Source organism: Cydia amplana, chromosome 21 (assembly GCF_948474715.1).
Source record: "Cydia amplana chromosome 21, ilCydAmpl1.1, whole genome shotgun sequence".
Taxonomy (NCBI): Eukaryota; Metazoa; Arthropoda; class Insecta; order Lepidoptera; family Tortricidae; genus Cydia; species Cydia amplana.
In genome coordinates, this window is record NC_086089.1 from 434,583 (window position 1) to 458,559 (window position 23,977).

Genomic DNA, 23,977 nt, shown 5'->3' on the forward strand with positions numbered 1-23,977 from the left:
GAAAATCTTAATGCGGTTCACAGAATACATCTACTTACCAAGTTTCAACAGTATAGTTCTTATAGTTTCGGAGAAAAGTGGCTGTGACATACGAACGGACAGACAGACAGACAGACATGACGAATCTATAAGGGTTCCGTTTTTTGCCATTTGGCTACGGAACCCTAAAAAACATCACTCTCTAGGGGTTCTTCCTATTATAGTAACGTTTTTTTCCTTGGAAAAATATACGTAGCCGAAATATAAAACTATCAGGAAAATGATACCTGTAGTATAGTAATAATCTACAATTTTTGGCACAAGTCGGCATGTATGGCTGGACCTTAATGCAAAAGGTAAAAATCAAATTTGGACTGGGTTCCGTCAAATTGAATGTTACTCCTCGGGATTTGTTGGAGCTGAAATTCTATTCAATCAGAAGAGCTTTGGCTTTCACGTCTTTACTCGTAATATCTGTAATGTAAGTGCTTATACACAATTGAAACAATTTGTAAATTATTTGTAGGGAAACCATTTTCCCTCCTGCATAAATAATTATACTCTCGGAACATTTTAACGCAGGAAAGAAAAGTTTGAAAAAGCGAAGTGCTTTTAAAGATTCCTGGAAAAGAATTAGGTAGGTACATAATAGGTAAATGGAACTCTGACAATTCCTTTTGTAACGTTGGGACTCTTTCTGTATGAAGCTGAGTGAATTAAAGTTTGAATCTGGGGGCACGGCAGTGCCCCCGCCAAGTCGAGCAAAACAAAGAGGCACGGCCGTACCATCCTTTTCTCGAAGCGATTCAGGCCATTTTCGACATCCTGTAATTTTGTGCTGGCTGAAGCTAGAACCCTGGATTTTCAGTTATATATAGGGCTTAACATGCTTAAGACAAATTCTCAAAAACATTATATTTGAACTTGTAGTTTAAGAATTATTGTACGTCAAAGTTCCTTATTTTCGACACTGACACACTCATTCACTCACTCACGATCATCATAATTCTAAGGTACTTCTAGGTTACCCACAAGCGTCAAATTTTAAACATAAGTAGTTTTCAGCTTATCAGAAAACCTAAAAATATTGCAATATCAGTCACGTTTTAAAGATGTAAGAACTGCATAAGTAATCCTGTAAGTAAGTTTGTAATCCCATATAAATATATGCTATTACAAAGTTACTGTTGCAGTTCCTACAAATAGTAGGTAAAGTAAAGGTACACTACGATGTACGATGTGAGTATGAATGAAGATGTGTTTAGTTATGATATGTGTATACATAGTATGGGTATGGGTACACGAAAAGAAGGACTGCCTACAAAAAGAGATGAGATCCCATCAAAAACATTACATGTAAAAAGGTGCAAGTCTCGCAACGCTTCTACTACAAAAAAGTTTTGAGATGTAATGTGAAACAAAGTCGGTTTAATCAGTGCCAGGGGGTGTTAAAACCGTATCTATAAGATATCTTTAATTTGTAATACATATAATGACTTGGCAATCGCACATAATGCTTTACTCGTACCGTACTCGTATATATGTGTAATGCTCAAACTTCAATTAGCGCTAGCGTTATGTTAAATTAGAATTCTTTTTAATAGGTGACGATGATCCTTATGTCATTATGCAGCCGTGCGATGGCCAAGTCATTATACGTATTACAAATTAAAGATATCTTATTGATACGGTTTTAACACCCCCTGGCACTGATTAAACCGACTTGGTTTAACATTACATCTCAAAACTTTTTTGTAGTAGAAGCGTTGCGAGACTTGCACCTTTTTCGTTGTAATGTTTTTGATGGGATATTCTTTATTGAAAAGATGACAGGTAAATCAAAGGTCGCAATAACGATGAAGATGGAATCAAAGAAAATTATGGCTACTTATAAAATAAAAGTACTAAAACTAAACCTGACTTGGAAAAAAATTACCTAAAACAAACATTAGCCTCTTAAATATATTTTCTCAAAAATTTATGGCAAAGTCGACGTTGCCGGTTAAAAGCTAGGACGCGAAGTGCGTGGTTTAAAGGTCAGTCAAAATATTAAAAAGTTAAAAACATTGCAGTCTCGATTTCGGGATTGGTTACAAATTCCATTATTTATCGAGTTTTTAAAAGTTGAAATGGCCATATCAAGTGAAGACATAGGTCCATGAAACAGCCAAACAGATGATTACTTATTATTGTAATGTTGGTACCGCGACTATTTAGGTGTCTCAAATAAGTTGGCGTATTTTCAGCAGAAAAATACACTACTATTTTTAAATTAAACAAAAAGGTGGCAATGCAAATCTTTTTAATGGTTTACTTCTGTTTCTAATATTTCTATTTCTTGCACCGTTTTTGAGAAAAGCACTATGTATGACTCGGCTTTCCTTCAATTAATTCTTCGGATTCAATTAAACGGACTCCCAAGGTCGTCCCTTTAAAACGAATCCTCAGCCAGCAAGTAGCTACTTCCGAACCTCGACAATAATGTACTATTGTCGTAAATAAATAAATACATACATACATATTATAGGACATTCTTACACAGATTGGCTGTCCCACAGTAAGCTCAAGAAGGCTTGTGTTGTGGGTACTCAGACAACGATATATATAATATACAAATACATAAATACATAGAAACAACCAAGACTCAGGAACAAATATCTGCGCTCATCACACAAATGAATGCCCTTACTGGGATTCGAACCCAGGACCGCGGCTTCACAGGCAGGGTCATAATTCATAATAATTCATAATTCATAATTTATTGCATAATAATCATGTGGTATGAGTACAGGACAGATATTACATCAGGGTAAGTTCACACATGAACCCTGTTAGGGCACAGCAAATGTTTCTTAAAACTAAACTATAACTAGGAGGTGCAGTGCAGGCACATGTGTAGGTACATAATTTAAAATAAACGCATTTTGATACTTATGTTCAAGGCATAAGATTAAAAGCTAATATTTATTATTTTATACTTATGTTATTACATTAATTACTTATCTGGGTATGATTCTACCCACGTCACTACCCACTAGGCCAGACCAGTCGTCAAAAGATGTCATGATGAATTAAAAGCTAAAGGTAAGTTACACCATGAAATTACCTAATTAAAACCACTGATGGGTCCATGTATAAAATGTATTATTTACTTCCAATTATTTAATACTATCAATGCCTACTTGTACAAAAAAGCGGCCAAGTGCGAGTCGGACTCGCCCATGAAGGGTTCCGTATTTAGGCGATTTATGACGTATTAAAAAAAAAACTACTTACTAGATCTCGTTCAAACCAATTTTCGGTGGAAGTTTACACGGTAATGTACATCATATATTTTTTTTAGTTTTATCATTCTGTTATTTTAGAAGTTACAGGGGGGGGGGGACACTGTCACGAATAACGTGAATGTAAAATAGTTAACGCTCACAAAGTTATTTGCCGCCTTAGGATACCTTTATTTTATACCTACTTACGCTCATTGAATAATAAAAGTATTTGTATTTATAGTAAACAAATACTTATATTTTGTAACCTACTATTAATTTTGACTTATACTCTCATACGTTTAATAATAAAATAACTATTTCTTTCTTCAACGCACAGACAGATATCCTACGCTGTGATAGGTATTTTATATATACGTACGACCGACCGGTCCCGGCCGCTGGTCACCTCGCCCTTCCGTCGCGCACCGCGGGAGTCCCCGCGCTCGCGGGCGCCGCGGGTCGCGGCATTCCGCTCCCAGCATTGCTACGCACAGGCTGCGTCCCTTTATATTAAATCCTGTCCGCGGAGCGATCGCTACTGCGCGGACGTGTTTTATATTTAATTAAAAATTAAATTATTCCTTAAAATCAGTGAATCCCATATTGGGTAAGTGTTGCATTAATCATTTTAACCTGCCTAAGTTGTTTTAGCCAATTGATGTAACGTAGCAACCGAGAAATACCGCTAGCTGTAACCTTTGGACTTTCTTTGTCTAGATTGTACACGTGTTAATATTCGAGGCTATCCATACATTTCATTTAAATTTCTTCATGTTTAATAGTGGGAATTATTTGTATTGATTAATGTGAATCAGTAGTGCTGTAGAAATAATACTAATTTCATAATTTTAGACCATAAGCTTTTCTCCTGCATAAAAGGGCTGTTTGTTTCTTCTATCCTTACATTTCTATTTCTTTCTTTTCCGCTTTTTCTTCGCAAGATGATTTTGCCCGATTTAATTGCGTATTGCTTTTGCTTATAAATAATACCTAAGATGTGCTACAGCGCTTGTTATTAGAACATAAAAGATATCTGCTTAATTCGCAACACATTTAGGCGTTGTTTATAAGGAAAGGTTCGCTTAACCATAAATATAATCACTATTTTACTGTGCTGCACCGATTTCCTCTTGTAATGTTACGAGTATCTGATATTGCTACAACCTAATACTAGCGTTATCTGCGGGTTTGCTTGCGCAATTTATTTTCAAACCGCTATTTTAATTATATTAGTACCTTGTCTTGCCATACTGTGGTATAGTTGTACCAGTATCTGATGCTCGTTTCACCGCACCGCTTTCTCATGTACCTGGACTGCCCATCACACTCAATGATTGCTTCATTGTAAATAAATACCCACCCTTGTTAGTGCTAGCGTGTGATGGTTACCAGTCCAGGGCGAATATTGAACACAGGCCTAATTTTACTATTGGACGCGTTCCAGGAACTCCCTACGGGGTTGGCATTTTTGCCACCATGACCTTGGGCTTGATGAAGCCTTAAGCGCTACCTCCGACGGCTCAGCTACCGTCGTGAGCTACCTCCGTGTCGACCTTGGGCGACCTTGACCTTGGCTGCGCCTCGTCTCTTGGCCTTAAGTCAAACTCCACCACGCTACGCACATCCGAGGGACGTGGGGTATTGTACTAGAAGACCGGCCAACTCTCTAGTAGACAGACCCAGAATCTAGGCTTCGAACCCACTCTTGTTCTAGTATAATTATTAGCCTTAACTTATTAAATAACTCTTACTTTACTACTTTAAGCTAAAAACTTAATTGCTAGACTCAAACTTAATCTAAACTTAATACCTACAACTTACTTCTAGAAAATTTAACCTTATCTTTAAACTTAAACGAGATAGTGTATATTAGTATTAGGGTAAATTAAATAAATTGTTATTAAGATTTAAATATTCTTGATTATTTACGTCCCAACAATATCTCCCCAGGTAATATACGGTTAGGTGATATTCTTAGGTGACAGTTTGGCGCCCAACTGTTTTGTTTTAGATTTTGGGTCTACCTGAGGGTTGGTAAGTTTTCTTTTTATCAGCATTATTGGTGTTGGTGTGTGCATGTCGCAGATTAGTAAATACGTAGTTATATAAGGTGTCATTATTTTAGTTAAGGATTATTCAATCGCTGTAATTTCATAGTCTCATTTCCTAGTATTTATCACGCTCACTATATACTAAATCTGATTTTTGCAATACTTACCTACACTTATATAGTAAAAAAAAAAAACCAGAATGTTTCGCCCAATTAAGTACTTACAGTTGACTAAGTCAGAATTAATTTACGAGGTAAAAATACGGGCAGAGGAGCCTAAGGATAAGGTGGAGGAGTTAAGGCAGCAAATATCTAAGCTTGCGATTAGGTATCCAGCAGAGGATATTCTCGATTCTTGTTATGAGTTTGATGATGATATCGCCGGTATAAAACACACTTTAGCTAAAGCGGCAATTAACGTAGCTTGTCTCAAACAAGACCCCCATCAAAAGAATTTACTCGAACGTACCCAAACTTACCTTAACCACATTTATCACAGGCTTAATCGAATTAGTCTACTTGAAGCTGCACCTGAAAAATCAGCCTTGCTACACGAGACACAGCAGTTCTATAACGAACAATGTTCGTCCCTTCAGGAAATCTTGGCATTATTACCTCAGGTTGTCACTCAACCTGCTTCTATCAAATGCAATACAGCCCAAGTTACTCCTAGCTTTTCAGCCCAAGGTAACTTAACTGACGATTCCAACGAACTTCCCACTGACGCTGAAGCCTCAAATGCAGACGGTATAAATAATTATAATATTAAGGTTACTTGTGACCGCGGTCTAAGCTCAGATATATCTAAACTCAAATATGACGGCAAGTCTTGTGTTCGAGCTTTTATTGCACGCGCTAAAGAGTTCCGCCTTGCTAAAGATGTTAATGATAAGAAGATGCTTTCATTGGCTACAGAAATATTTACCGGGGATGCCTTACACTGGTATCGCAGTGTTAAGGACTCTGTTCATTCCTGGGAGGACTTGTTGATTATGCTAAAAAGTGATTTCGATGCAGCCAATTTTGATTATCTCATGCGTAGGGAAATTAGTAATCGTAGCCAGGGTCCTACGGAGTCAATCACTGTTTACCTAGCGATCATGCATGGCATGTTTAGTAGATTAGACACAATGCCCAGTGAAAAAGAACGCCTTGAGATTATTTTGCATAACATACGCCCTTGTTACTCGAGCGTTCTTGCTACTTGTCCCAACTTAAGCTCGCTTGCAGACTTGCGCACCCTTTGTAGGAACTACGAACAAATTAAAGCTCGGTCAGACAATTTTAAAGAACCACCTGCGGTTACTTCAACTACACTAGCTCCGGAGTACTCCTACCAGCCTAGGAAGGACATTACAAAGAGTAGCCCAAGGGCCGGCCCTACTAACTACCAGACCCAGCCCACTGCAAGCTACTCACAAGCATTCGCTAAACCTAGCTTCAATAAAACGCTTAACGTTTCAGCTGTTACAGACAACAAGTACTGCTACCGTTGCCGTGTAAATACGCATTCAATGAGGGAATGTACAGCAGAGCGTACTATAATCTGTTTTAAGTGTGGCCTTCAAGGTTACCGTTTTCCTGACTGCCCGCAGTGCAATCCCTCAAAGAAGAAGGAAACTAGTGCCATCGAATCGTCTGTCGAAACGGTTCCAAAAAACGGATAGATGAAAATTGTTGCACACCACGACACGAGAATTCAGATTGGAAAAATTGGCTCGTGACCATTCGTCATTTCTTTAACACTTATAAGGTTGCAACAATTTTCAATTCAAAACCCACGGTCGATCCTCGACCATTCATTAAAGTAACTATTACTCCTGAGCTTGAAATGTACGGCCTCTTAGATTCTGGGTCCGCTTTAACTATTATTAGTAACGAAACTTATTTGCATCTCTCTAAAACTAATTCAGACATAAAGTTACTACCTAACGTAACAAACATTTTACCACTTTGGAAGTGTCTCTCGCGCAAACTATTCAGTTTAGAAAAAAATGATATTCGAAACCTCAATATCATTTTTGAAGACCTATCCATAGATACCCCACACATATAGGTTTGATGAAAAAAAAATTTTTGAGTTTCAGTTCTAAGTATAGGGAACCCCAAAAATGTATTGTTTTTTTTTTCTATTTTTGTATGAAAATCTTAATGCGGTTCACAGAATACATCTACTTACCAAGTTTCAACAGTATAGTTCTTATAGTTTCGGAGAAAAGTGACTGTGACATACACGGACAGACGGACAGACAGACAGACAGACAGACATGACGAATCTATAAGGGTTCCGTTTTTTGCCATTTGGCTACGGAACCCTAATAGAAACGGATTCATCTAATCCGTTTTACCACATCGTGATAACAATTATTATTGAGTTTGCCCTGATGATCGTCTAGTGAATACATGTTCAATTGGATGTAATTTTCTATGGGAAATAATGTATTTTCTCGTTAACCGCGCAAACGTGAAGCGTCACGTCACCGTTTCAGCTTGGCTCGTGATTTTTTGTTGTGGGCAGTTTTGATAAATATTAAGATTTTTTCTATTCGGTTATTGGAAAATTTTCAAAATGTCGGAGCCATGGGGATTCGAGAGGACAGCTTACAAAGTAAAATACTCGTATATCTGTACCTAAAATGGATATACCTCACTCAGAATGTACGCTAAATAAGGGTCTTAAATGCATATCATAAAAGATACTTAAGTAATGCAACAACACCGGACTGATCGATATGTATTCAATTAAATATGATAGGAATGCATTTACTACATCAAACATGCTTCACCTGCCTACACAAAGAAACCAATATTGAAAGGGTTCTAAAAGGGTTCGAGCCAATAACGGAATATTTAATGTTTAACCCCAGTATTTAATATCGCGAATCAAGTGTTCGAAAGTTGCTACAGCTAATAGTATTTTGCCGGGCCCGGCTTTACAAAACTCAACTCGGTTTCGTTTTGTAACTTCGGTCCTTGAATTTTAAGTACCCTTATTATGTACCTGTTGCACGCAATAGCAAACACCTGAAATTATAAATAAAATCAAAGTAAATAATTGTTTAGTAGATCTTTGCCTAGAAATCAGAATTAAAGAAAAAACAATTGCATAATATTGTATGAATATTGCTAAGAACACTGCTGTTAGGATCCTAAGAACACTGCGCCGGGGCCCTGTACGCCGCATTTCTTACGAAGTTGATTTCAGTCTCACTGGCAGTCATTTAATGTACAAATAAGAGTGCTGGAGTAGGAAAATGAATTAATAGCAGAGCCATCGTTAGCAAGCTCTCGATAAAGGGCCACTGATTACCAGTCCGCCGGACGATATCGGCCTGTCAGTTAGAACAAAAAGTTGACAGTTCCGAACAACTGACAGGCCGATATCGTCCGGTGGACTGGTAATCAGTGGGCCCCTTTAGTGAAGAGTGATTCAGGCTCGTGGGTACGGAGGACCGATCTTCAGCGGAGGACACTTCAGATTCAGACTTACCTGGCGCCTTACGCCGAAACGGCCCGGCCGTTACTTCGGATATTTATTTTGGTAGGCATTATTATTCACTGTACACATTAAGTACAGTCCGACAAGAAATTTATTCGTTATTCGGGTCAAATCTTGCATGTTAAATTAGACCCACTTCCCGTTATTGACTGAGCTTGATACACATCAAGCTGATCTGATGATGGTGAGGTGAATCGATCACCTCCACCACCACCACCGTCACCACCATCTAGGTAGAATATTATTTTCACCTCAGCAGCTCGAACAAGGGTACTTTGATTCTTAAAACCAGTGAGCAAAATGCGATTTTGCTCACTGAGTGAGACTAAATGACATTCAAGTGACCTTTATAGTCAAATGTCATTTCAACATGCGGGGTCTAATAAAAGTTCGAAATACTTGGGTTCTATTTTCTCTGTCCCTTTCACACTGTTAGCAAAAAGAAACAGACGAAAAAAAGTTAAACGACATTCAACAGTATATTCACGGTTTATAATAGACCCCCGAAAAACTTCAGACCGCATCGTTCCAAACCATGTAGGTACGAGTATGAATTCTTAATAATTAATAAATAAAAATAATGTTTAAGATTTGATAAAAACTGATAAAATACTATATTTTAGGTATTTTATTGTATAATTAAAATAACGAACTCAAAAAATACACAGATCATCACGCAAAATTAATTATTTTACTTTTAAGAATTTCTACCATAGTTGACAAATAGTACGTATCCGCAATTCGGACCGTATCTTACAAAGATTTTTTTTACAAAAAAAGTTGTCGATTGAAGTGTCAGTTAATGTTTGTTATTTCTATATTATTTTAATGGAATTTATTATTACGTTTTGTTTTTGTGTGCCATTGCGGTAATTAAACTTAATTGTTTATATATCTTAAGAAAACATGAGTGCAGGTATTAAGTGATGAAGAAGGATTATATTTTTCAAGTTGTCTAATAGGTATGTTCTCACTGCGCTGAGGTAAAAAAATATTGTGTACTACACGAGATCCAAGTTATTTACATCTCGTGCGCTTTTGAGTCCCTTACTACGCTCAAGATTCTAATTTAGATTATAGAATCTTTCGCTTGCACGGGACTCAAAATAAGCACTCGAAGAAATATCAAACTTTGATCACTTGTTGTACAAATAACTATTGTTATCTTTTGAATTGTACAGTGCTATAGTTTATAACTGTTATGGCTGATATTTAACTTTTTGTAATAATAAATAATAGATGGTGGACAAAGGAGGCTATAGGAACTCTGTGATAAAACAATACAATAAAAAGCGGCCAAGTGCGAGTCGGACTCGCCCATGAAGGGTTCCGTATTTAGGCGATTTACGACGTATTAAAAAAAACTACTTACTAGATCTCGTTCAAACCAATTTTCGGTGGAAGTTTACATGGTAATGTACGATCGTATATTTTTTTTAGTTTTATCATTCTCTTATTTTAGAAGTTACAGGGGGGGGGACACACACATTTTACCACTTTGGAAGTGTCTCTCGCGCAAACTATTCAGTTTAGAAAAAAATGATATTAGAAACCTCAATATCATTTTTGAAGACCTATCCATAGATACCCCACACGTATGGGTTTGATTTAAAAAAAATTTTTGAGTTTCAGTTCTAAGTATGGGGAACCCCAAAAATTTATTGTTTTTTTTCTATTTTTGTGTGAAAATCTTAATGCGGTTCACAGAATACATCTACTTACCAAGTTTCAACAGTATAGTTCTTATAGTTTCGGAGAAAAGTGACTGTGACATACGGACGGACAGACGGACAGACAGACAGACAGACAGACAGACAGACAGACAGACATGACGAATCTATAAGGGTTCCGTTTTTTGCTATTTGGCTACGGAACCCTAAAAAGAGCGGCCAAGTGCGAGTCGGACTCGCCCATGAAGGGTTCCGTATTTAGGCGATTTATGACGTATAAAAAAAAACTACTTACTAGATCTCGTTCAAACTAATTTTCGGTGGAAGTTTACATGGTAATGTACATCATATATTTTTTTTATTTTTATCATTCTCTTATTTTAGAAGTTAGAGGGGGGGGGACACACACACATTCTATCACTTTGGAAGTGTCTCTCGCGCAAACTATTCAGTTTAGAAAAAAATGATATTAGATACCTCAATATCATTTTTGAAGACCTATCCATAGATACCCCACATGTATAGGTTTGATGAAAAAAAATTTTTGAGTTTCAGTTCTAAGTATGGGGAATCTCCAAAAATTTTTTTTTTCTATTTTTGTATGAAAATCTTAATGCGGTTCACAGAATACATCTACTTACCAAGTTTCAACAGTATAGTTCTTATAGTTTCGGAGAAAAGTGGCTGTGACATACGGACAGACAGACAAACAGACAGACAGACAGACAGACAGACATGACGAATCTATGAGGGTTCCGTTTTTAGCAATTTGGATACGGAACCCTAATAAAACAAACAAACAACTGTGATAAAACAATACAATGTGTTAGAATGGTCTCCATGAGTATGAGTTGCCTGTTGATATGCGAGAAAAGCTTGTATCAATAATGATTTTTTTGACAAAATAGTACATTACTGCAGACGCCGGGAAAGAAGGGCTTGCCGGGTGAGTAGGTATAGCCGGCCGACCGTAGGGGGGCCGGATAGTGATACGAAGCCGGCAAGACCTTTTCACGGCTAGGCATGTATAGTGCTTTTCTCAAACATGCAATGAAATAAAAAAATACACCACTCAAAAAAACAAATTTATAATCTTTATAATAAAAATCCAACTTCACAACAAAAGTTTTTTAATTTTCCTTCCAATCCCGCCATAATTGTTTTTTTTTTACGGATGTCGTCCGTATTTCGCGTGTGTAGTGTTCGAATAGACCTTATTAGGGCCATTATACACAATCTGATAATAAGAATCTCAATTTCTATAAATAAAATAAATGCAGAGGATTTTAAATATTGTCTATGGTCTCTGGTGACTTACGTATAGACTAAATTTTAAATTTATTCATCAGCACATGGAATCATACAAATTCGTATTCTTAATATCAGTATGTTCGTGTATAACAGGCGTTAACACGGATATTTTGGTCCGATAACCATTTATTCACCAAAAATATAAAAAAAAAAATATAATTCGGCTGTTTAGTCTGTTCATGGACACAGACCCCATGTTTACATTAGAATTAAAAAAAAAATTACTTCCCGGCCTAGGCCTTCAATTTCGTATGAAATTCCTTTACAGTTCTCTGAAGTTGCTCCGCCCTAAACGTGATACTTCGAAGCCTGATATAACGCCCGGAGCGACGACATTTCATTGCATGTTTGAGAAAAACTTATTATATTAGATCATTATTTGTTGCGGTCCAAAGTGTCTACAAGTGTAGTTGAAGGACCCATACTAAGTCAAGGCGACTTAGATGCTATTCAGCAAACGATTTCAACCGAGCGCGACTTTTTATTTGTATTTGAAATAGGTAATCTAAGTTATTTAGGTCACAAAATACGCTTGCTATTATTAAGAAAAAAATAATTTACATGGAGCGCAATAAATGGAAAAATATTTCTTTTTCCCAGAAATAGGCCAAAAGGAAATGAATTCTTTTGATATTTACGCTATAATTGAACGCTGACAGAACTAATGTACGGAGCTATCTTTAGCAGTGAATGGTACGGTTGCAGGGAAATAAATAGGTAATATTGATCAAAAGGAACTTGTATATTGCTTTGCACTAACTGATAATATAATAGCGTTTCGTATAAGTTATTATTAAGACGTTTATAGTTAGACTTAATTAAAAATACTATGTATGTGAAAAAAAAGCGGCCAAGTGCGAGTCGGACTCGCCCATTAAGGGTTCCGTATTTAGGCGATTTATGACGTATTAAAAAAAAACTACTTACTAGATCTCGTTCAAACCAATTTTCGGTGGAAGTTTACATGGTAATGTACATCATATATTTTTTTTAGTTTTATCATTCTGTTATTTTAGAAGTTACAGGGGGGGGGGGGACACACATTTTACCACTTTGGAAGTGTCTCTCGCGCAAACTATTCAGTTTAGAAAAAAATGATATTAGAAACCTCAATATCATTTTTGAAGACCCTATCCATAGATACCCCACACGTATGGGTTTGATGAAAAAAAAATTTTTGAGTTTCAGTTCTAAGTATGGGGAACCCCAAAAATTTATTGTTTTTTTTTCTATTTTTGTGTAAAAATATTAATGCGGTTCACAGAATACATCTACTTACCAAGTTTCAACACTATAGTTCTTATAGTTTCGGAGAAAAGTGACTGTGACATACGGACGGACAGACGGACAGACAGACAGACAGACAGACAGACAGACAGACAGACAGACAGACATGACGAATCTATAAGGGTTCCGTTTTTTGCCATTTGGCTACGGAACCCTAAAAAGGCTTGAAATGCTTACTTCAGTCCAATTAATACACAGAGGTACACTGGTTTTATCAAAAGTGTAAAATAAACGAATGTTCATAAAATAATAATAATAAATAAAATAAAATAGAAAAGATAAAAATAAATACATAGGATAAAATAGTTTTATTAACTTAAGTATATTTAAAATAATAATATTATAAAAATCAAAATAAAATAGTAATTTCGATAACCGATAATTAACTACAGCTTAAATGTCTCGTTTAACTGGCCCTGTAAACAAGTCTGGCAGTTATGAGTCGAACAAAAAAGATACCCTCGCATGTTCCTATTACTAACCAATTAAATCTAAACCTTATGTTAAGACCATTAGGGTCGATTCTTATTCTTAGTCCAAATGCAACTGTTTATTTTTAGGGTTCCGTAGCCAAATGGCAAAAAACGGAACCCTTATAGATTCGTCATGTCTGTCTGTCTGTCTGTCCGTCTGTCCGTCTGTCCGTCTGTCTGTCCGTCCGTATGTCACAGCCACTTTTCTCCGAAACTATAAGAACTATACTGTTGAAACTTGGTAAGTAGATGTATTCTGTGAACCGCATTAAGATTTTCACACAAAAATAGAAAAAAAACAATAAATTTTTGGGGTTCCCCATACTTCGAACTGAAACTCAAAAATTTTTTTTTCATCAAACCCATACGTGTGGGGTATCTATGGATAGGTCTTCAAAAATGATATTGAGGTTTCTAATATCATTTATTTCTAAACTGAATAGTTTGCGCGAGAGACACTTCCAAAGTGGTAAAATGTGTGTCCCCCCCCTGTAACTTCTAAAATAAGAGAATGATAAAACTAAAAAAAATATATGATGTACATTACCATGTAAACTTCCACCGAAAATTGGTTTGAACGAGATCTAGTAAGTAGTTTTTTTTTTATACGTCATAAATCGCCTAAATACGGAACCCTTCATGGGCGAGTCCGACTCGCACTTGGCCGCTTTTTTTAAACACTGTCATAAGTGCTTGCTTACTGCGTAACTTGTAAATACTGTAAGTTGTCTTAGAAGTGAAATTTCTTTAAACCGAATTAAAGGTCTCCAAGTCAGCCTCAAACTAAGGTGTCACCTCGCCTGATCAAGTTCTATATTGACTCACAACTCACAACCCTTTAATTTGAATGCCAGCATTGTTAGATTCTGTACGGAAAGAGAAGAGTCGTGGAACGTATGGCGCCCAATACATTCCACAACTCTTCTCCTTCCGCACAGACTCTAACTTCGTTTCACACTGCTACCTACTCCATAAAGTTGATTTGTCGAATGTATTTTCCCGCTTTTTATTCGAAGTTAATAACCTTTTAAGGCGTTTTCCAGACTTAACGATCGCTGTAAATTTTATTGACCGGAGTCAAAAAACGCTATGAGCAAGATTAAATTTGTTTATTAACCTCTGCTGTATTTACTATTTAGAAGTTGCAGACTTGGTGGGTTATGCTCGAGTCAAATGAAGGTTGTTTGTATAACGGACTTTGAGTATGGTTGTAGTTTTATGTCTGGTTGACAAATAATAAATGGTTAGCCGGAGACTGATATATTTTTGACTGATATGTTAAAAAAAATCCGGTTACCCTAACAAACCCGTTTAAACGTCCAAAATATAGTTTTATTTACTGACTGAATTTATTCCATAAATGTTTTCCTCTATTTTTGCCGGGCACATGGACAGGCTTGTTTCTCACAAAAATACACAGGGTAGCGTGGACAACTCTCACCTTACCATATTAAACGCGACATTAAAGTTTGTTGCCAAAAGCCCTCACAAAAGGGAAAGTTTTGATTCAATTATCTCGGGGAACCTTTTAGCCCATAATAGTTGGCACTCCACATTTAATGGTCAGGATTTATTCAGGGTTAGCATAATATTGATTGCGACGGAAAATTCAAAGAAACTCAGATCAGCTTTCTTGCGTCAACGTTGAAAATGTGACTAAGTATTTTATACAATCGTGATATAACGGAGAGCTTTTCAGTCGAGTACCGTGTTTAGGCAACGAAGCTTGCTGTGTGCTGAGTGAAGGAAACCTTTCAATACTGATGGGCACAAATAACCAGATCAAAGTAAAGAAAGTTACGTACCTTAAAGTCGGATTGCATTGACCCAACAGGGTGTAACTTTGGACCACATACAAACACGACAACAAAATATAAAAACGTAAATGATGAGCTAAAACCAACCTCATGATATCCTATAATTTAAATGCACCGAATTAATGCCAAAGACTGAGGGTCAATTTAATAAATAATGTAACTTTACGTTATCCTAGTGAACACCTATTCCCGCGCACTATAAACGCGATATTCTCTATTTTACTAAATTAACAAGTTTCTAAATCTCTAGGCAATCCTCCCAATCAATCGAACGTCATCGCCTACGCTTAAGCTATAACTGCCGCTAAAATTTGTGACTTACAATATCTGGGAACATTCACAAAGTTTAAACGAGTTAATAGTATAAATATAGTATTAAAATAACAATCCTAGAGTAATGAATGCCATTTATTATAATAGCTATGTGACTGCCAAATTGTAAACCGATGTAAACGTAAACAAGTTTTAAAGTCGCTCCAATCACTGGATAATGAAAATCGGTCATGTGATTTGTCATCTAAATATAGCTTTATTAAACAATGTGTCGTCGAAACTTTTAGTTCATGTGGCTTTATTTGTGTGTTCCTGAGTTATGAATGTTTTCTGTGTATTTATGTGGATACGTATTTATCTATTTTTTAATATAATATATATCGTAGTTACCCACACCACAAGCCTTATTGAGCTTACCGTGGGGCAAGGTCGATTTGTGTATGGGACAATCTTCCCATAATATTTATTTATTATTTATCTTTCAACAATCTGAATATTGATCTTTTTTTTGCAAGTCTCCAATAAATTTAAAATTTATTACATAATGAAAGGCATTAAAATACGAGCGTGGGTTTAAGAAACGAACGAAATGAAGCCCAACCTGTCAAAGACTGACAATATATCGGACGAATTCTTGAAATGTTGACATTTAAGAATATTTTCGCTTAAAATTTAGTTTTTTCTTTGCAAGTGTGATGAAAAACATTGTGATCGGTGAACGGCAAATTCAAAATTAAACTCAGATCAGCTTTCTTGCATCAAGGTTGTAAATGTGACAAATTAAAACAAGCAACAACGGTTGCATTCCGGGAGTGCCGATAGAAGTGAAAACTCACGTCACTATGTTACCGACGCCCGGTAACACGATACATACGTTTAGCGGAGGTATTCTATTTATTTATTATATATTATTTCATTCTCAAATAAGATCACACTTTTTCATTGACATGTTTATTTACATACTGCCATGATAACGTCAAATTATTTGAACATAGGTAAAGAGTCTTGAAAAGGAGTCCGCAACATAAATGTCAAATAACATTGAGTTTATCTTTATTGATTTAAATCACGGTCACGTGACGGTTACTTACGGTCACGTGATCGCCTTACGCCCCTTACGGTCGCGTGATCGCCTTACGCTGTCTCGAGTTTATAATTTTTTCCCCACCTCAAAAAGTGTCCAGCGCCGCTAAAGAAGTTTTAACTTGAAAAATGTACATTGTGCAACGAGGGGTGTAAGAATATTGCAAACTCGAGTCATTAACGCACTACAACCTGCGGCTGTCGTGCATCTAAAATCGTTTGCAAAATTTCACTTACCCACCCCCCTCGTTGCACAATGTACTTTTTCCACTCGTCGACTGTAATTCTTGAATTAAGATTTCGTACACCAAACTGCAATTGGGTACTTTTAATGTATGGGCTCCCAACTCGACTATAATATTCATTTCGAAACGGTTTAATAGTAAATATTACGAACAGGTTCGTAAAATGTACCTTACATATATTTAAAGTAAGATCAATGATACAATTATTGAACAATAAATACATATAATGTCATAAAAAGACAATAAAATACATCGTAGGTAAACGATTTCCGTCGCGCTGATAGTGGCAGACACAACCGAGTATCTGGCTCTAAGTGCCTTCATTACATTTCCTTTTGACGCCATCCGCGTGCAATGACAGGTAGTTAGGTGGGACGGAAGGAATTCAAATATGAAAATGATATGATATGATGAATATGTCTCAAAAAGAAAATACTCTTATGATATCGATACGACTATTTGTTTAAGCGCGAGGTATCACAACTCCTCCATTTTTAAAAATTTCCAAAAACGGGATCGACAAAAAAATTTATTTACTCATAGAATCTGGTCACAAAATTTCACAAGAATCGGTTGAGAATTGCGCCCTGTAGAGGAGAACATCCGGACATACAAAATCAAAATGCCCGAGTCAAAACGTAGACCTTCGCTACGCTTCGGTCAAAAAACAGAATAAAATAAAGATTTAAGTGGGGCTCCCATACAACAAACGTGATTTTTGACCGAAGTTAAGCAACGTCGGGCGGGGTCAGTACTTGGATGGGTGACCGTTTTTAGGTTTCCGTACCCAAAGGGTAAAAACGGGACCCTATTACTAAGACTCCGCTGTCCGTCCGTCCGTCCGTCCGTCCATCCGTCCGTCCGTCTGTCCGTCTGTCCGTCCGTCCGTCCGTCCGTCCGTCTGTCACCAGGCTGCTCCGTGCGTGAGTCCGACTCGCACTTGGCCGGTTTTTGAGTTTTTATATGTTTTCCGAGCAAAGCTCCCAGATATTCCAACGAGCGAGCGAAGCGAAGCGAAGTTCTTACATTCAACTTTGAACACGCGGCTGGCTAGCGGCACGTCCCGGCATTTCGATGTTTTTAAGCTGAACTGTCAGAAGATAGTTTGATACACAATAACTTAAGTAAATTTGTTCTAATTTAAATAAAATTGGCTAAACGTGTAGTCGAGGGCATTATATTTTAGTAATTAAATTATGAGCAGGCTCGATCAAGGGGTTATTGAGCTAGAAGAGCTTAGAAGGCCAAAAAGCTGTTTGTGAGGTGTCTTGCTATTCTGGTCATTTTATTTGCAAGAAAGTATGGTCGAGGTTGGTATCAAATGAAAGTGATCGGCTTACACTTTCATAATATCGTTTTTAAATTTACCATTTCGAAATAATTAGCAAGATAAAAATAAAATAAAATAAACATAATATAGGTATTTGACATTTGACAGGAAATATTTCGGCTTACCACAGATACAGTATCAGTTAAGGGCTCCACTGACCTTGCAATAAATCGTACGCGGTTTTCGATTCTTTGACGACTGCATTCAATTGATATTTTTGGAGAACCGCGAGTTCTCAGTTCGGGGCGAACTACTAGTTATTTTAAACAATGTTTTTTGATTTCAAAAGGTACTTATAGGTTACGTATAAACACTGAGGTAGGGTTTATTAGGCATAAGAAAACGTTATTGTGCCTGAAAACAATTGAATATCGTCGGGTTCGCCGGCCGCATGATTGATTGGCTACGCATGATCCGTTTGTTGTGTAAATGAGCCTAAAATCCTCTATTCAACCCCCATCAGCCTAATGCTCAGAATCAAGATATTACTCACACTAATATATACGACTATACGTGTTTATTTTATCGTGACCGTAATGATGGAAATAAAGATTAGGTACATGAAACTAAAAGCCGATGATACGGAATGAATTAGAAGGAACGGCTGATGTCCAGAAATAAAAAGAAACATGTACAAAAACGTGTTCAGCGCAATTTGATCTTTAGTGACGGTGTATTCAGCTCCAAACGAAAGTATATTTAAGTTTGTTTTGTTTTCAGCCCTTGTTTATGCTATAAGGCCGCTTATAGCACGACACGGTGAGTAAACAGTTTACGCCGTTTTTTCTGTTTTGTGAGAGCTATAATTATGATTCGTTGCGCATAAATAACCGCGGGCCGTATTTGTTATTGATTCTTTTCCTATAATTTGTGGCCGCCGGGCCCCAATTATTGCCCTGTAATTAGAAAATTGATCGAAGGACATATCGTTTTGAGCGCAACGATTTCAGAAACAGTCGGGCCGTATTTTACGTAAGAAGATAAGCATTATTAACTTGCAAGGTTATATAAAGCTTCAATGGAAACGTGTAATTAATTATCATCCAGGGAACAGGGGTGGAAAATCCATCGGGCACACAATAAGTTAATATTTGCTTGTGCTGGTGCTAATCTAAATATTATGGCGCAGGTTTGCTTCCCATGGCGCAAGAGGTGTCCATATCGGTTACGAAAGAGCGCATTACAGTATACATATGTTTCAAACGGGACTTAATCGCCTACAACATAAACTAGGCTCTTGAAGAAATCAGTTTATAAATGCGATTAATAGTTATTTGTTTTAGAAGGGGGCGAAGTTGTTGAAAGGGGGCAAACCCCTCATGCTAATATTGAACCACGAGCGTAGAGAGAAAAACATTACATGTAAAAAGATGCAAGTCTTGCAACGCAGTTTTTCTACCAGAAAAACCGGCCAAGTGCGAGTCGGACTCGCGCACGGAGGGTTCCGCACCATCAACAAAATATAGACCAAAACAAGCAAAAAAACGGTCACCCATCCAAGTACTGACCCCGCCCGACGTTGCTTAACTTCGGTCAAAAATCAGCCCCACTTAAATCTTTATATTATTCTGTTTTTAGTATTTGTTGTTATAGCGGCAACAGAAATACATCATCTGTGAAAATTTCAACTGTCTAGCTATCACGGTTCGTGAGATACAGCCTGGTGACAGACGGACGGACGGACGGACAGCGGAGTCTTAGTAATAGGGTCCCGTTTTTACCCTTTGGGTACGGAACCCTAAAAAGTTTTGAGATGTAATGTAATGTTAAGTATTTTAGTCAGTAATAGGGGGAAAAGTACCAATATTAGGTACAAGAAGTATACCAATACCCACTTAGTAATCTTTTTCTCTATTAATGACCATGATTTCATTAATAAATAAGTATGTTCGTTAATATTATAAGTATAATTATAATATAAGTTAATATTAAGTAAATTCCTGCACCTCATTCTTGTTTGGCTATCTTCTGGTACTCGTATTTAAAACGTTCTGAATCAGAAGACTGTAACGTAAATATTTGTACCACAACCGTAAACACGTTAAAATTGATTTATTTTTACATCTTCATTTTAACCTTGGCTGGGTTTGTGCCCCCAAGGTGTTAGCTTATTCTCATAATAGTAGTTTATGCAACAGTGATATAATAAGGGTTCTTAAAATTCAAGGGTCGAAGTTACAAAACGAGACGTAGTCGAGTTTTGTAAAAAAAGACCCGAGAATTTTAAGAACCAATTATGAGCTGTTGCATACATTACTTTTTCTATGACAGCTGCAGCAAAAAAAAAAAAAAAAAAAGTTAATATAAAAAAAAAAGTTATTATTTAAAAAAAATTGAGTTATTATTTAAAAAAAAAGAGTTATTATTGTAAATGAAAACATACCTCTTTCAATCAAGATGATCGGAACTTGTATCTTTAAAAAAAATAAAGCAGTTGTATTATACTCATAAGATGACTGCTAGCAGTCATCTTATGAGCCTATAGACAAAGCATTCAAATGACATTGCTTTAGATATCACTGTCAGTCATTTAATTGACACATTTAAGTGCTGGAGTAGAAAAAGAAAATAATAAATGCAGACCTAACGAATGTTAGGGATCCCTTTAATATTAGAAAGTACAGCCGAGATGAAGACTGATCACTATAATGGATTTCCAATTTCCAGACAAAGTCACCTGTTTCCATTGCTTTTCATTTGATTATTGAACATTTCAAAAACAAGAACAATTGGATCAAATTGAGAACTAAGCTGCCTCGATCGAAATCGCTAAACACCACAATGTAGGTACCTGGAGGCGTGTTCTGATTGTAATGTGATCTGGATGGCTATGGATTTGATTGGTCATATCTGTAACACATCCAGATCCAATTAAAACTCCTGTTCCCTATGATGGTCCTACTTATTCAAAGTCGACTATTCAATAAAAAGTCGTCATATCTTTAAAATGGACAAAGATAATTATCCATTTCATTGTCCTGCACAAAGCGAAATTTATCTCACAAACGAATCTCAGATCTAAAGGTATTCAAACTTTTTCCATTTCAATATTATAATTCATTTAAATTCGCCGAAAAATAATATCCTGCACCTTAAGCGTGAGTAGGATTATTCAGGGAATGGATGTTAAATGACTTTATTAAAGCGACTTATCATATTTAAAGGGAAACAATGGGCATTAACGTCGGTGAAAAAAGGTTGACAAACCTACGTTTCGCCGACGACATTGTGTTATTCTCCCACACTGCACCCCATATACAGAAAATGCTACAAGACCTTAGCACGGCAAGTCTTGAAGTCGGACTTGAAATGAACAGGACGAAAACCCAGTTAATGACCAATGGCACGAAACGTGGGGTCAAAGTAGATGGGCAGGATATACAATATGTTGACGAATACATCTATCTGGGCCAGATAGCATCCTTCGATAACAGGCAGTCCAAGGAAATCGATCGACGCATCGAAAACGCCTGGAAGAGCTTCTGGTCCATGAAAGCGTTAATGAAGGGCAACCTTCCACTAGCACTAAAACGCAAACTCGTCGACATGTGTATTCTGCCTATCCTAACCTATGGCGCCCAAACTTGGTCATTAACAGAAGCCCAAAAGTCCCGACTCAAGATTTGCCAGCGAGCAATGCAGCGCAGTATACTCGGAGTCCGTAGAATCGATCGGATAAGGAACACAGAGCTGCGCTCCAAAACTGGTATCGCAGATGTGGGTGTGAAAGCCGCCAAGCTCAAGTGGGATTGGGCGGGACACATCTGTCGGATGCACCCGGACAGATGGGCCAAAATAGCGACCGAATTGGCACCACAGATCACCCGAGGCAGAGGCAGACCAAAAATGAGATGGCGAAATGACCTGGACTCATTCTGTGGCGACTGGCGGGAGCATGCACAAAGCCGTGACGAGTGGCGAAAGACAGGGGAGGCCTTTGCCCAGCAGTGGGACACAATATAGGCTATATAAAAATAAAAATAAAATCATATTTAAGTATAGGTAATTAATTAATTATCCTATTTTTTCCCAATTGCGAATAAAGGTTCAATTTATTCATTAATAATCAAATACAATATCCTGTTGAAGTAAATTCGTTACCAATTGATCTCAGTCTCTTTAGTCATTTCCACTACACATGTATCTAAGTCATAATAATTACGACCACGTATGAGTAGGTATGTCAGGGAAATTCCACATATATCATCTGTGGTCTACATCATCAGGTCAAGTTTTCGAGAGTAAATGCTTGAATTGCTTAAAACACCCAAACTATTTAATTGTCCATACAATTGCAATTAATAATAAGTTTTTGACAAAAATTTCATTTTTGGTACAAGCTTTTATCGCTGACTGTACTTTTCTTACGACAGACAACTAATACTCATCAAGACAATTCTAAAAACCCCTAACACAATTAGGTTGCGTTGTTTCATCACAGAGTTCCTATGGCCACCTCCTGTATCCATCATCAGATCAGTTCGACAGTACCATATTATTGATCGAAGCGTAGCGAAGGTCTACGTTTTGACTCGGGCATTTTGCTTTTGTATGTCCGGATGTTCTCCTCTACAGGTTACAATTCTCAACCGATTCTTGTGAAATTTAGTGACCAGTTTCTATAAGTAAATAATTTTATTTTGTCGATCCCGTTTTTGGAAATTTTCTAAAATGGAGGAGTTGTGATACCTCGCGCTTAAACAAATAGTCGTATCGATATCATAAGAGTATTTTTCTCAAAAATGGACGGCAAAGTCGACGTTGCCGGTTAAAAAATAGGTCGCGAAGTGCGTAGTTTATGGTCATTCAAAAAATTAAAAAGTTAAAAACATTGCAGTCTCGATTTCGGGACTGCAATGTCGCATACAAATTCCATTATTTAACGAGTTCCAAACTTTTTAAAACTTCAAATGGCCATATCAAATGAAGGCATAGGTCCCTTAAACAGCCAAACAGATGATCAGCACTTATTATTATAAAGCCTATAACAGACTATCGCACCGCACCGCGACCTTGGAGCGTCGCACCCATAAGTGAGAGCGAGAAACAGATATCTCTTTCTCGCTCTCACTTATGGGTGCGACGCTCCAAGGTCGCGGTGCGGTGCGATAGTCTGTTACAGGCTTAATGTTGGTACCGCGACTATTTAGGTGTCTCAAATAGGTTGGCGTATTTTCAGCAGAAAAATACACTTCTTTTTTTTTTAAAGGCGACAAGCTAATTTTTTTAATGGTTGTATTTTTTTCTGTGAAAATTAATGGAAAATTAGAACGTTGCTTCTGTAAGTTCTGTAAAATATTTCTATTTCTTGCACCATTTTTGAGAAAAGCACTATATATGACTCGCCTGGAAGGCTACTTGCTGGCTTCGGATTCAATTAAACGGACTCCCAAGGTCGTCCGTTTAAAACGAATCCTCAGCCTGCAAGTAGCTACTTCCGAACCTCGACAATAATGTACTATTCTTTTAAAGACATATTTACATAGTAAATGGCAAAAAATGCAGAAAAATTGTATTGCTGGTTTAGGCGGTATTTAGATATTTAGTTTGTACTCGAGAATGAGTAGCCGAATTTCGTCAGCATAGCTAAGAACTATCATGGCGCATTTTGTAAAGAATCGCTTTTTTTGTTTGCACACAGAAAGTCTGGGTTCGATCCCCAGTAAGACATAAATTTTTGTATTTTTTTTTCAC

At 37.0% G+C, this 23,977-nt stretch overlaps 1 long non-coding RNA gene across 1 annotated transcript; it reads right to left on the bottom strand.

Moving 5' to 3' along the window:
- Window positions 1-3,224: 3,224 nt before the first annotated feature.
- LOC134658042 (uncharacterized) lies at window positions 3,225-11,152 on the bottom strand. Its single transcript, XR_010097671.1, has 2 exons — window positions 10,876-11,152; window positions 3,225-3,366 (listed from the first exon to the last, which is right to left on the bottom strand). It is a non-coding gene; the product is annotated as an uncharacterized LOC134658042 (long non-coding RNA).
- Between the last annotated feature and the right edge of the window lie 12,825 nt (window positions 11,153-23,977).